General features: G+C 40.4%; 2 long non-coding RNA genes across 3 annotated transcripts in view; one reads left to right on the top strand and one right to left on the bottom strand.

Annotated features, from left to right (window-relative positions):
• Positions 1 to 489: 489 nt before the first annotated feature.
• Positions 490 to 2,724, top strand: LOC121394737. The gene is made up of 3 exons (XR_005961982.1): positions 490 to 620; positions 1,668 to 1,767; positions 1,909 to 2,724. It is a non-coding gene; the product is annotated as an uncharacterized LOC121394737 (long non-coding RNA).
• LOC121394738 overlaps positions 616 to 14,645 on the bottom strand; it is a 124,938-nt gene continuing 110,908 nt past the window's right edge. The window contains exons 2-4 of one of the 2 annotated variants that reach the window (XR_005961984.1): positions 6,945 to 7,048; positions 2,805 to 3,231; positions 616 to 1,063 (exon numbers count right to left, since the gene is read on the bottom strand). This is a non-coding gene — a long non-coding RNA (uncharacterized LOC121394738). Of the gene's footprint in view, positions 1,064 to 2,804; positions 3,232 to 6,944; positions 7,913 to 14,645 lie in introns of those variants that run through there. The other variant, XR_005961983.1, reaches the window with a different exon arrangement.

The raw sequence follows: 14,645 nt of genomic DNA, 5'->3' as shown, positions 1-14,645 counted from the left end.
CATTTTCCAGGATTAAGATTCAGCCTTAGCTGCTCAGCTGAACTGAATCCAAACTCTTACAGTTATGTGACGTTAAAGGAGAACTAAATCGTAAAAAACAAATCGGGGTAAAAATGGGCATTGTGACTTATATTGTATATTGTGAGTTGGACCCTATGCTCAGGTAACTGACAGCAGTGCAGGACATGTGCTTTTAATCAGCAGAAAAGAATATGGGGGAACTACTGGGGCATCTTTGGACCTTTGCTGGTAAAGCTCTGTGGTCGCCGCATCTTTAGCCTGTAAGCTGTAGTTCTCTTTTAAGGCTCCGGACAACTGTACAAGAGACATTTTGCCGTTTAGTTTTTTTTTTTATAATGTTTAATATCGATACCTATTTCATTTGCTTTAGAATCCAACACATAACAACAGTATTTAATATAATGCTTAGTGAGAAGAAATAGTGCTGCTTCTGCATGTCATATGATGTATTTTTGTTTGTTTTAGGAATCTGGAAACACTTCAGCCCCTACTCCTGGTGCTAAGTTCTCCCATATCTTACAAAAAGATGCCTTTCTAGTCTTCAGGTCACTATGTAAATTGTCTATGAAGCCACTGTCTGATGGGCCTCCAGACCCAAAGTAAGTATTGAGGAGCCAATATAAGATTTGGCACTGCTTATTGGTCTGGAAAAGTGAACTAGATATTAGGCATTTACTGTAAGGTTCTTAAAAGAGAAGTAAATGGTATCAAATGTTAAGCAACCCCATTTATCATGGCCACTTATTGAGACGGTATTTAACCAGACTTATGTGACCTGAGTGCGCAGAATAGCTTTTCTTTTTTTTTAATAATTTTATTGCGCAACTGTATTATTACAAACATAGTAAGTTCTCTAACATTTTTGCAATAAAGCAAAAACTTTACAAACATAACCAGAGTGGTGCCGTCTTTGCATTCAAGCTATCTTTGAAGGGCAGTACAGTTTAATTTCGTATACTATATAGTTAGTTGTGACTCTCGACCATTTCGCTTTGTGAGGTGTTTGCTTGGGGGGGGTACCTTGGAATGCAATTCATGAGATCTAGAATGAAACAAAAGGTAACATTACTGGAAATATTTAAATATCATTATGACCAAAAAAAAGTGTACAAATATAGAAGAAATTCCCAACTGAAGGCCCACCCTGCCTCCTGTTAGCTCATTGGTGCCAGATAATGTTTTCAATTATATAATCTGCTTTATCACATAATCCGACCACAACAAAAATTTGGACATACTGAAATAAAAGACCTTATACCACCAGACCAGACCAGTCTAAAACACAATAATTGACATTAAAGGGGTTATATGATAAACAGTGCTAAGTATGCTACAGGTCTAGTTACCTATAGCAACCAAATCAACAGGCAGCATTTACTGGTCAACATGACATTTTTTTATTGGTTACTGCACATTTTATTGGTTATCACAGTCCCACAAAGCAATAACATTAAAAAAGATCAGGAACATAGGGACACATATTTCAACATTTCAGAGCTGTTATATATGAAAAGGGACTGTCCAGAGAAATTCAATAAGGTCTGGGCACCATGGACAGATGACGACCCAGATATAGGATGACTAACCACTGACTAACCACTTCCTGCATGGGTAACCCCATTTTTTTTTTTATTTATTATATATAGGTTTTCTTTAAGGAAATCTTCCTTTACATACTGGAAACATCTACTAGTTCTTTTGATCACAAGTGGATGGTGATTCAGACACTGACAAGAATTTGTGCAGGTATGGAAATATGAATAATAAAGGGTCGCAGGGTTAAACACTGCATTCAAATGACTCTCCGCTGCATGCTTCTGATTAACGCAGGCATCATGAAGTGCATCAGTACTAATTAACTTTGTTTCCTATATGTTATCTCTGCAGATGCGCAAGGTGTGGTTGATATTTATGTAAATTATGACTGTGATTTGAACGCAGCCAACATCTTTGAAAGGTTGGTTAATGACCTCTCCAAGATTGCTCAAGGGCGAGGAAGCCAAGAACTTGGCATGTCAAATGTTCAGCTACTTATTATTTATTTGTCATTTTCTTAATCTCACTAACTTTTTGTCTACCAGTCATAATTTATTTGTCATATATGTTTTCTATATTTGCAAATAAACATATAGTAATAGCTACAGCAGTTTGCTTATTTGCAATTAACACAGTGAAAACCAGAATTTCCATGTCTCTCTCAGGAAAGTGACACTAACTAATATTGATATTGGAATTCACATAACACATGTTGGTTTTCATATGATTATTAATCACATGTGCCTTAATACTGAAAATAAGTGATGTCAGGCTGTCTGGAAAATTCCTACTAAAGGGTTCTTGTGATCCCATCAGATTGCAGATTTGTGGGTTTGATGTGTCCAAAAAATTAGTTTACCCTTATTTAAGAGATTATTGTTGCAAAATGACAGTGTATTCCATGTTCTATCAGAAATAACGCACTGTTACTTGTCATTCAGTTTTCACTCACTTAGGTTCATAAGCAATCATTTTGTAAATAAGCAATCATATTTGATGTCAGTTTGATCTACTTTCTTTCATTTTTGTCCATTATGCCACCAAATATTACTTTTTATCTTGAACCAGCCTGATGAACATTCATACTTTATCTCTTGGTATTTATTTTTTATTTTTAAGGAGTTAAACTTAAAGGACCAGTAACATCAAATTTTTTTTTTTAGAAAATTCGTTAGTATACAAGGAAAAATAAACACCAAAACAAATGAAACTTTTAAATTGCAAAGCCTTATAAAGAAATAACTTACCAAAACTCCACTTCCTGTCCTCTTCAAAACAGGCGACACGGCGACCATCCATCCTTCAGTGCTCGATTTCTCCTCCCTGGCTACTGACGGCATGTGAAAGAGGCTGAGGCTCAGCTCACAGGCTTTGGGCAGGCATGACGGGTGAGCCAAACGTCGCTTCCCAGAGTCTTCCCATCTGAGTGTGCCCGGGGCTGACTACAGGGTGGCAGCGGCAGGAGGAGGCTACCCGGGCATGTGTACTGCCCCCATGTATGTTTATTTAATTAAAAGGGTGAAGATGCATCACGTCTCCTCCATGCACACAAACACACCACAAGGGGAACGGCGGCCTCTGGGGTCTTCGCCATGCAGACAAACCATTTGTTCTTGGCTGTATTATGTATCTTCCAACCATTGACAACCATGTTTCCACTGCTGTGAAAATCAGCTAGAAAGGTGATAAAACTCACATTACTTTGAGGAACATCATCAATGATGTATGTATGTATGTATGTATAATTTTACTTTTGACAAATCTTTTTTTAATTTTTTTAATTATGGATCAACTTTTATTTGTTGTAAGAAAGCAAATCCCTGTTTTAGCAGGTGTATAAATCTGTATAAAGTATAGCTCCAACTGTTTCGTGAAATGGGTGGGTTTGTGATGAATGGGCAGATCTGTGACATCTGGGGGTGGGATATGGGTAGATCACGGACTCTCTCTCTTATCATGCACAGTAACAGGTCTATCTCCTGCTGCCAGTAATTTGCACCTGAAACCAAACTTATCCTCTGATATCATCTGAAGCGGTGGAGCAAGTAGCATGGCAAGGGGGCAAGGGCAGTAACAGAAAGGAGTGGGGCCAGTGTCCTGACAGGTACAGCCCAGATGCCCCCCCCCATTTACTTTAAATCCAGTTGCTTTAGATTTACATCTAATAGGTATACTATGACCTGGATGAATGAAAACCTTCATAGACATATAAATCCAGTTTGGCATCTCTGGGTCTGCACTCAGTCCTACCCCACATGGCACAAACCTCTCCCAATTGGCCCACCCCCCCCTTACATGGTTTTTGCCAAGACATAGGCGACAGAGGTGCACGGCACAGCTATGCCCCAGACACAAGGGATTTCTGAATGAAGGGGTGCAATTATAGGAGGCATTATATTTGCCTCTATTAGATTGTTGCCATGAGTGCTTTCTTCCTCTAATATATATATATGTATAAATGTATGTGTGTGTGTGTGTGTATATATATATATATATATATATATATATATATATATATATATATATATATATACATACACACACTGTATGTGTCTCTCTGTGCAGAATAATCTTTTCCAATACATTACTGAGCGTAATCTCATATAACTAAGAAGGGCCACACATTTCTGTTTATAAATACACATCCATTTGTGTTTACTTTCTCTCTCTCTCTGTTCTATGGTGCAGTAGAGAATGTTGGTGCTTTACAAGTAACATACAATAATACTCTCATTCATTATTATTTTATACTTCAATAAATGTTACATTTCTATTCAGCCTCCTTCAGTAATTCTGTGCATAAACATGTGGGTAATCCTGTGCATGTTAATAAATTATTAGACAGTTAAGCATTGTATATACAAATGAGGAAATGTCAGGGTCTCAAAGTATTTAGTATTCGCTCCATCAGGAAGTGGATGACTAAATATTCCGGTTTATTGCCATTCTGTGTCTCCAAGCAGATGTGTGTTTGTATGTTTCCAGGGAGAAAAATGTACAATCCAGTCTACCCTATTGTGTAAACGCATTCCACGAGTAAAAGGCCCTGTCAGGCCATCCCAGCTACATCCTAGAACCATAATCTATACCAACGGCATGTACGTATTACAGCTATTGTACAACTGCCCATTCTAACATGATGGTATTGGAATAAGGGATTCTGGAGACCAGTATGCTCCATGCCCCTTTTGACCACTCCCACTGTAGGCACATCTATCTAAAGGAGAACTAAACCCTAAAAAATAATGTGGCTAAAAATGCCATGTTTTATATACTGAACGTATTGCACCAGCCTAAAGTTTCAGCTTGTCAATAGCAGCAATGATCCAGGACTTCAAACTTGTCACAGGGGGTCACCATCTTGGAAAGTGTCTGTGACACTCACATGCTCAGTGGGCTCTGAGCAGCTGTTGAGAAGCTAAGCTTAGGGGCCGTCACAAATTAACAAGTAGAAAATGAGGTTGGTCTGTAATACAGGTCTGATTATTCAATTCTGATGCTTGGTGCACTGGTTTCTGTGCTGTCAGGTTGTAATTATCTGTATTGATTATAAATCAGCCTTATATTTATATTCTGTGTACTGTATATTGTGCGTGGATCCCTAAGCTCAGTAAGTGACAGCAGCACAGAGCATGTGCAGTTAATCAGCAGAAAAGAAGATGGGGAGCTACTGGGGCATCTTTGGAGACACAGATCTTTACTGCTAAAGGGCTGTGGTTTCCTTGGGCTGTTACAGAAGCACAAAACATAATGTACAACATTCCTTGCCTACTTGTTTTAAGTTTTAGTCCTCCTTTAAATAGCCTTCCCCATAACAATTCTTTGATTAAATGCTTTCACCTCCTTCACCCTTAATATTGTTGGTCACCAGGCCAACAATATATATCCCCAGTGAGGCTGTAATTGAATGTACTTTTGTACATATTACCCCAGATAAAACAGTAACACGATACATTCGAGCTGCAAGGCCTATTTCATGTTAACTGTACCTGCTGGAGCTCTTGGTAGACCAAATGCATTGCCACTACATTTAGGGGCACATTTACTTAGGGTAGAATATCGAGGGTTAATTAACCCTCGATATTCAACTGTCAGTGTTAAATCATTCGAATATCGAAGTCGAAGGATTTAGCGCTATTCATTCAATCGAACGATCGAAGGATTTTAATCCATCGATCGAACGATTTTCCTTCGATTACAAATTGGCTACAAAGCCTATGGGGACCTTCCCCATAGGCTAACATTGAGGTTCGGTAGGCTTTAGGTGGAGAAGTAGGTGGTCGAAGTTTTTTTAAAGAGACAGTATTTTGACTATCGAACAGACGAACGGTTTTTAGTTCGATTTGAAGGTGGACATAGCCAATTCGATGGTCAAAGTAGCCAAAAAAATACTTCGAAATACTAAGTATTTTTTATTCTATTCCTTCACTCGAGCGAAGTAAATGTGCCCCTAAATGTGCCAAGAACACATACCAGTATTAACACAATGCCAGCTTCACATGAAATGATCTCAAAATAGATATCAGCATACATATGGTGCCATCTTCATGTTTAATTACTCAAAACACATAGCAGTATACTGTAGATGCAGTTACAAAACTGATTTGTATTCAGAAATATATATCTATACAGTAAGTGGGTGCTCCAGTATCAGTATGGGGGAATGTAATGCAACGAGTGTCACAACAATACAGCTTTGTCTCGTTCACTGTATAGAAATAGTTGCTATGAACTTAAAGGCTTTGTTTTTAAAAGTTATGACATTCTATTTCTGAGAGATGCTGTTTATTTAGTTTAAGTCTGAAAAAATAGAATGTTAAATTCTGCTGCATGGAAACATAGCACCCCAAGAACAGTTTTATCAATAGGCAATTGCTCTACCACAGCTGGTGAATGAAATACTACCCTTAGGGGTGTGTATTCTACACTTTCATTTCCAATGCCCATTTCTTTAAGGCACTACACAGGGATTAACATTTTCACTTGAACTGGCCAGGAACCAAGTAAATGCTGAGCTTCTTTTAAGGATAATTATGTAGTTTTCTTCAGGATAGCTCTAAACACCAACTACTGTAGAATTCAAAATGAGATAGCACTCTCAAGCTCATAGCGAACTTCTGCTGCTCCTTCATTAGCTGCTACACAACCCTCAAATTGGAGTTCCATGAAGACAGTATTTCATACTCCAAGCAGAGAGAACGGCAGAAGAGAAAGGCAAATAATTCAAAAACTTTAAGCACAACAGAAAATTTACTATGGACAGGACAGTCTGTAGGAAAAGCTCATTTAGACTGAACCATCCGTATGACCTTTCTTGTTTGCACAGAAGGCGAGCTGTTTCTCTCATTACTCTTATAAATAACTGTTTTGTTTAATAACACAATTACCTGTTCCATCATCAACATTCTCCACCTCCATCACTTCTGTGTTGATTCGACCTCGGAAAATATAGCGGTGACCATCTGTAGATGCTTTGTTATTCTTCAAACGCCTTAAAATAAAAAAGAGGAAAGATACCTTCACCTTGATATAGTAGCTATTATGCACTGTGTGCTTTGTCTCTCCCGCAGAAAATTGTTCCCATGGGCTTCATTCATGGTCATTAGAAGTGTAAAGTTATACGTCACATTCTTGACACTGACTCTATACAAAAAGGTAATGTGAAAATACTATTATACTTGAATAGTCTGATTTTTAAAGCTTGGCAGACACATGGCTTACAAAATATTAAAGACATAGTCACCCCTACCTTCGCGTTGCAACCCACCTCAACCTTGCTTCAAAACTACCCATTTTTGCAACTCCATCAATTCTCACTGCTTCAGCTCTTACATTTTGTTGCACAACGACTGACCAAACTAACGGATAAGGACAAAAATAACCTACTTGATTCACTATGGCCAAAACACGATACTATTAAATCTACTGCACACATTTACAAACAGATTAGGACCACTCTTGATGCAGATAATGCCACTACGGCTTTCACGAAATGGAAATCAATCATTCCACAAGCTGATAATGTGGACATCCTTCGATATCACACTCGCATGATGAAAATTTTGCCTGCTAGCATATACCAGGAAATGTCCATACAACTGCTACACCATACTTATCTGACACCTTTAAAGAGATTTCACATAGGTACGGCACACTCGGATCACTGCCTAAGATGTGAAACACCCACAGCTGACTTGATACATTGCTTATGGTCATGCCCACTTATACAGCAGTTCTGGAAGGAGGTCGCCAGCTATTGGGAAAACCTGTCTGGTAAAACGCTACCCATTACTGCCACTTGGGCTATATTTAGCAAATTGCACTCTACCCTACCCATCTCCAAACCGGAGCGGGCACTGGCAGAAAGACTGGTGGCGGCAGCCAGGAAATCCATCCTACACACTTGGCTATCCCGAATCCCTCCGCCTTTTTCTCTGGTTCGGCAAAAATTACAGTATATTTTCCACCTAGATTGGATAGAAACCCTAACACATAAGGTAAAAAACACAGAACTGTTTTTTGACACTTGGATGTCTTACATAAACACCCTTCTGCCACTCACGAAATCACTTACTATCCAAACCTTTCAAAACACCACGTGGTATGAAAGGGAGCTGCTGCTGGGAACCGATCTTGTCTGTGAGGCGGACCACCTGTTCAGATCTGCGGATAACTTACAACATTCGACCACAAGGGGACCCCCCAGGAGTCATCATCTGAACTAATTATTTACTACCACTCTACCATAATTATGGGTCTCTACTGCTTTACCTTGCCGTCTTCGGATTATCTAACCGTGAGTAGCTTTCGATATCTGCAATTTGGGGAATGCTTACCCAATTCTCTCTTTTGCAATCACTTGGCATAACCTTAGATCATTATAGTTGTCTCTGCTTTTTATTATTGGAATCTGTACTTGACACTGACTGTTTATATTATTTTTCTTCTGTTTGTTATAATTCTGTTACGAACTATTTTACATGCTTTTTGAAAACAAATAAAAACATTTGTGAAAATACTATTATAGACTATAAGATCAGATAAGGGCTGAGGATTTTGTGCTCTTCCAGTTGTGGGGGTCACAAAAAATGTTGAAGTTTAAAATGAGTGTCTCAGGTGTGTCAGTCTGGCAGCTCAGTGATCCAGGTGCAGATTCTGAGCTGTTACAAATTTTTACATTAGTTGATGTAATAAAAAGTAATTGGAAAAAAGTCTTTATTTCGGGTGAACAGTTTGAAACCAACTGAACTGAAAAAAATTGTTTGAAGGTGAACAACCCCTTTAAGGCAGCATGGTTACTATATATACTTCTTATATAGGAAGTGGTTACAGGCATTTGCCAGTCACTGTTTTCTGTACAGTGTTGGTCAGAAATTCCTCAAGTGATGTTTGCCTAAAGCTATATTGGTACAGTGTTTACAAGGCCACTTTGAGCACATGACTGGTGGGAAGTCCATCTTTATATGGGGGGAAGGTTCAGGCTGGGTAAATGTGGTGGGGTACCTAACACACATGGCTCTTATAAGGTTTTAAAAAGAATTATGCATAGATATTTGTTGTTTAATGGAGAACTAAAGCTCCGCAAAAACTATTCTAGACACAGCATATCTTAGATACACTTCTGTACCAGTTCAAGGACATCACACCCTACAGCAGTAATGATCTGTGTCTCACAAGATGCATGCAGTAGCTCATGCTCTAAACTACTGTCAGTTACCTGAGCTAGGGACATTATATATATAAATATATATATGGGGACATTTTGGAAGGCATACAGTGGCATAACATGGCAGAACCACTTAAAAATCTAGGAGGGAGCCTAGCACAGTTCTAGGAGGGGACCTAACAGTTCTCTTCCCCTAGCCCCCCCTCCGGACCCTCTTGCCCAGCACCTCCCGGGCTGGTACTGCAACGCTATTTTAAAGGTGAAAGATGGGTCAGGGGACTATGATGCAGCAGACCCTGAGGTTCGGGCCCCTCTGCAGGGTCTGCTATATAGGTAGTTACACCAGTGAAGCCATGAATTATTACTGTTATAGGGCCGCTGAACCTCTGAACTGGCACAGTAAGCTGTGTTTGATCCACAATCTTTTGTTAGCCTTTAGTTCTCCTTTAGTTCAGATTTCAGAATTAGTGTGATGAACCCTTAAGGCAGTGGTCCCCAACCAGTAGCTCGTGAGCAACATGTTGCTCTCCAACCCCTTGGATGTTGCTCCCAGTGGCCTCAAAGCAGGGTGCCCACATAGTCCCTCTCAGTCTTTAGCAGCTCGTTCAGAACACAGACCCTCAGACGCAGATGCCTCTCCAGCTCCTTCCCATGTTCTCCTCCTTTACTCTCCTCTGTCATTTCTGAGTGTTCTGGGCACTGGGGCAGCGCAATCTGGGTGCAAAACTTATCCAATTGCGTTACTCCAAAACCTACAGGATCCTTGCCTGCTCCTTGTAAACCATGCCTAGGTTTAAAAAACAATCTCCAAAGAATACAAGTTTTCCTTTTTTTTAAGTTTTCTTATTTAAAAGAAAAAAGTAGAAGTTGTCCTACAGCAAAGCCTGTGTATTTCCAGGGGTCTGAGAGCTCAGGAAATTTGGGCATTAATCAAAAGAGTGTATCCATGTGACTCCAGCCCCTGCATCCTTAAACCAGCCTCTTTCCCCCATCACCCACCCCCAACAGTGCTATCCCCTCCTTCATCCCCTCCAGTGAATGTCAGGAAAAAGGAAAGAAAGCCTGTGTTAGGGACACATTGCGTGCCAGGGCTGCTGCCACAATCACACAATTACAGCTGCTGCTGCTGCTCTTGCTCAAGACTAACAGGGGGACAGGGGTGTCTGGACAAAGACAGAAACTTTCACAGACTGTAAACAAACCTGTTGCTGAACTTTATTTGCTTTTCACTAGCTCTTATCAAACTACCACTCCCAGGATCCTCATTTAGCAGCCAACCCCCATGACAATCAGTGCATCCCTGCAAATCTAATTTAACCAAACACAGGAAGGGAAAGTCATTCCAATGATATTTAGCAGGGCAACGCTGCTCATGTCTTTTAAATCATAGAACTTGCCAAAATACTAGCAGATGTCAGGAGGAAAGCATCACCCTCTGAGATTCCAACATAGTGGGGTGTTTCCCTGCTTCACATTTAGCAGAAAATATTCTATGAGAAACCACATTGGCTTTCATTTTATTCTCTGTCACTCTGCACCACATCTCCTTAGAATGGAGGGCATTGTGTTGGTGTGGCCTATTTGCACCTACAGATACGGGATCCGTTATCAGGAAACCCGTTATCCTGAAAGCTCAGAATTACAGAAAGGCCGCCGCCCTAAGACTATGTATTTTCCGTTATCCAGAAAACCACAGGTCCCGAGCATTCTGAATAACATTTCAGATTCCTGTATTAGAACCTTTGTCCTGCTTTGGGACTGCTGATTTTGGCTTATGCCACAACCAGACCGTGCTGGTAAAAATCAGCGGCTCACTATATATTTGAGTTCAGATTAACTAAGCAAACGACACCAAGATTTAAAAAAAAAAAAAAAAAACGCTGCCTCTTGCAAGGGTGGGGTTGCCACCTTTTCTTCAAATAAATACCGGCCTTCCTATATTTTTATGCATTTCCCCTATCAATAACATTGGGATCAAGCTTCATTTTTACCGGCCAGGTAAAATACCAGACAGGTGGCAACCCTATGCAAGGGGCTTCTGGGAATAGTAGTTTAAAAACAGTTGGACAACAACATGTTGGAAATAGCTAGATTTTATTTTGCCAGAAACATAATGGTGAAGTCTTATAAGTATAGCCCATGGCCCACCCCTACAGTGGCAGATATACCACCTTCCCTGCCTGCAGTCACTTCATGTCCCATTTCTTCAGATTGCAAACATGCTGCCTGCGGTATGTACATAGATGGCAGCCGAGGATCATTCAAGAACATTTAGGGTAGAACTACACAAGCGATTTTACCTGCGTAAGCATCCGTTCCGACACACTGAGATGAATCGAAGTCGGATCTAACGTAATAGAAATGCCGGACATTGTCGCTGTGTGCATCCGACACGACTGTCAGATTTGAACGATGCATGTTGCGTCTTCATCCGACAGTCGTGTCATGTCTGATGCATGCAGCGACAATGTTGCATCCGACATGACACTGGCGATTCATCTCCGTGCATCAGAACGGATGCTATCGCAGGTAAAAGCACTCGTGTAGTTCTACCTTTACTTCTCCATTTGAAAGCACCAGAGTCTGCCATAGCTTCCATGCTTCTAAATCAAGTGACAGCTGAAGGTGGGGTAGGTGTTTTTGACCTGAGAGTATTACAACAGCCAAAATGGCAGTTGTAACAAAAATATTTTCTCCTATGCTAGACACCTGGAATGTTTTTTCAGTACCTTTTAGGTGGACCCTTTCAAAATATGAATAACAGACCCATTAGGGCAAATTCACTAAAGGGCGAATTTTCACCAGCGAACACTCCGACTTCACTGCACTTTAGGCCAATGGTAAATTCACTAAAATGTGAAGTTGTGTCTCAGCAGCCGGACGCTGGCGCAGTCTCGCTAGCGTGAATTTGTCAGTGCAAGCATTTCATAGCGATCTTTCACTAGCGTTCAATTCTGGCGAGTGAAACTTCGTTAGTGCTCTTACGCTAAGGTCAATTTGAATAGAGCGGGTACATATAGGTCGTATAGACTTCTTTATTAGAGACGGTGCAAATGCTTGAAGTGGCCGCTTATTATTACACATGTCCAAGGAAGCAAAATAAAGATTAAAGAGATCCTCTAATGCCCTAGACATGAGCCCAACCTAAAACAAACGTGGCATGCAACCCAAAAATCTTTAATAACTACGACTTTTGAAGGCCATCCCGCTTTAAAAAATGAAAAGACATCAGCGTTTTTTACAACTTTTATGATTTTCCGGCATCCAGGATATGATATCAGTTCACCTGGTCTAAGGAAGGAAACTGGCAAAAGAGGTAGCGTCCTGTAAAATTCGCACTTTAGTGAATTTGCAGAGTAATAACCGTTCGCCTGAGCGAAAATTCGTCTGGTGATAGGGCGCAAAACTGCACAGTCAGTCTCTTTCGCTGGCGAATTGTCGTCTACCCGTTAGTAAATTGGCGATGTCCCTACGGATGAGATTTCTGGCGAATTGACGCTAGCGATGGCCACTTCGCCCTTTAATAAATCTGCCCCATAGGGTGTTTGACAACTACTATGTACTGCTTGAGCAGAGCAGCTTTAAGGACAGATGGAGAATTTTATCACCCTTGCCATTGCCCGCATTGTAAATCGCCATGGGTATATTATTCAAAAGATTTGTGTCCACCTACAGAAATTTGTAGCATCTGGAGTGTCCTTTCTCATGACCCCCACAAGGACTCGCCTGTTGAGACTGCTGTTTATCCCCTGTGACAGTTATAAGGTCTGGGTAGCCTTTCATGCCAGGTCATATTGTTTCCTTTGAAGAGAGTTTTTCAGGATAAACAGAAAAACAGATGCCCTTAAGTATTGGATGCACCAAAGGATTCCTTTGGTATGGGATTGACTCTCTATAGCTCAATGTATGATGGAACATGATCTCAATAAATAATGCACTGACTAGTGCTGGTCTTCTGCTGGCCGGCCAGTGTATTGATTCCTCAGAAATGCCCTGGTAACTGATACTGAAATGGTTAACTAAGGAACTACTAGCAATGAATAGCTCTTGATACAACTGCCATTCTCTTCTTTGATCTAAAGCTTTTATGAGGCTAAATCATTTTTACTTTCTTTGTACTGAGTGAAAAGGGATCATATTTAAAGGAGAACTAAACCCTATGTTACAAAAACAGGCTCCCACACAGGCCAACCTCTCCAAATGCTGCATCCAATATATAAAAAAGACCCCTGTTTCACTTACTTTTGCAATGGCCATTTTTTGTAAAATTGATTTTAGTTCTCCTTTAAATGCAATTCGTTCTGTGCAGCCCTATAAGCTCTATTTTTTGGAAGGGTCCCTGATTTTTCATGTGATTTAGTAAGTTTCTCATTCACAGGAAGATACTGGCTACGCAAGAATGGCGTAACTACCATAGAGCAGACCACCAAGGCCACGGGGGGGGGACTTGAGGAAAGGAGGTCTGGACCGGACCAGTCTGCTGTACAGTTCCACTGTAATTCTTCTTACTTTTTCCTTAATCTTGCTCTGGTATAGAGTGAGCATCCATGCACATGTTGGGGGAGAAACATCAAGCAGGAATGTGGGGGTGCAAACCACAAAATGTTTTTGGCAGGGGGGCCTGGCAAAGGCATTTCACACACAGGGGGGATTCTCAGCCCACTGCTGCCCTTAGGCGGTTTCCATGCTACCACGGCACTAATGCAGAGAGCTCAATTGTGCTTTGTCAACCGTGGTTAAATATGTTCTACTGTCACCAACATATCAACCGAAATGGTCTTCCCACCGATCAAGTAAATTGCCAGTGTGAAAACATATGCTACGCTTCGTTTTCTGAAGTTGCCCAAGTTACCTCGGAAAACAAAGTACAGGTAAGGGATCCGGTATCCGGAAACCCATTATCCAGAGAGCTCTGAATTACGGAAAGGCCATCTCTCATAGACTCCCTTTTACCCAAATAATCCAGATTTTTAATAATGATTTCCTTTTTCTCTGTAATAATAAAACAGTACCCTGTAATTGATCCCAACTAAAATAAAATTAATCCTTAATGGAAGCAAATCCAGCATATTGGGTTTAATGTTTACATGATTTTCTAGTAAACTTTAGGTATGAAGATCCAAATTATGAAAGGATTCGTTATCCAGAAACCCCCAAGTCCCATACCTGTACATATGTTATATTATTATTATATTATAAAGTAAATCATTGGTGGGAAAGCATTTTTGGGAGCTTTGTCAGCTGCCAAAGTGCACATTTACCCACGGACAACAAATTTGCCCTTCTGAAGTAAATAATTGCCCTAGCCCTACAGCTGGCAGGATTAGAGTGTGCCTCCCAAAAGCAATAAGCCTTCAATACTTTTGGGCAAATTTACTAAAGAGCTAAGTGCATTTTTTTTGCGAAAATTTGCCAAAATGAC

The sequence above is a fragment of the Xenopus laevis genome, chromosome 6L (genome assembly GCF_017654675.1).
Source record: "Xenopus laevis strain J_2021 chromosome 6L, Xenopus_laevis_v10.1, whole genome shotgun sequence".
Classification (NCBI taxonomy): domain Eukaryota; kingdom Metazoa; phylum Chordata; class Amphibia; order Anura; family Pipidae; genus Xenopus; species Xenopus laevis.
The sequence above is the reverse complement of the archived record's forward strand: the minus strand, read 5'-3'. Positions and strand labels throughout refer to the sequence as shown.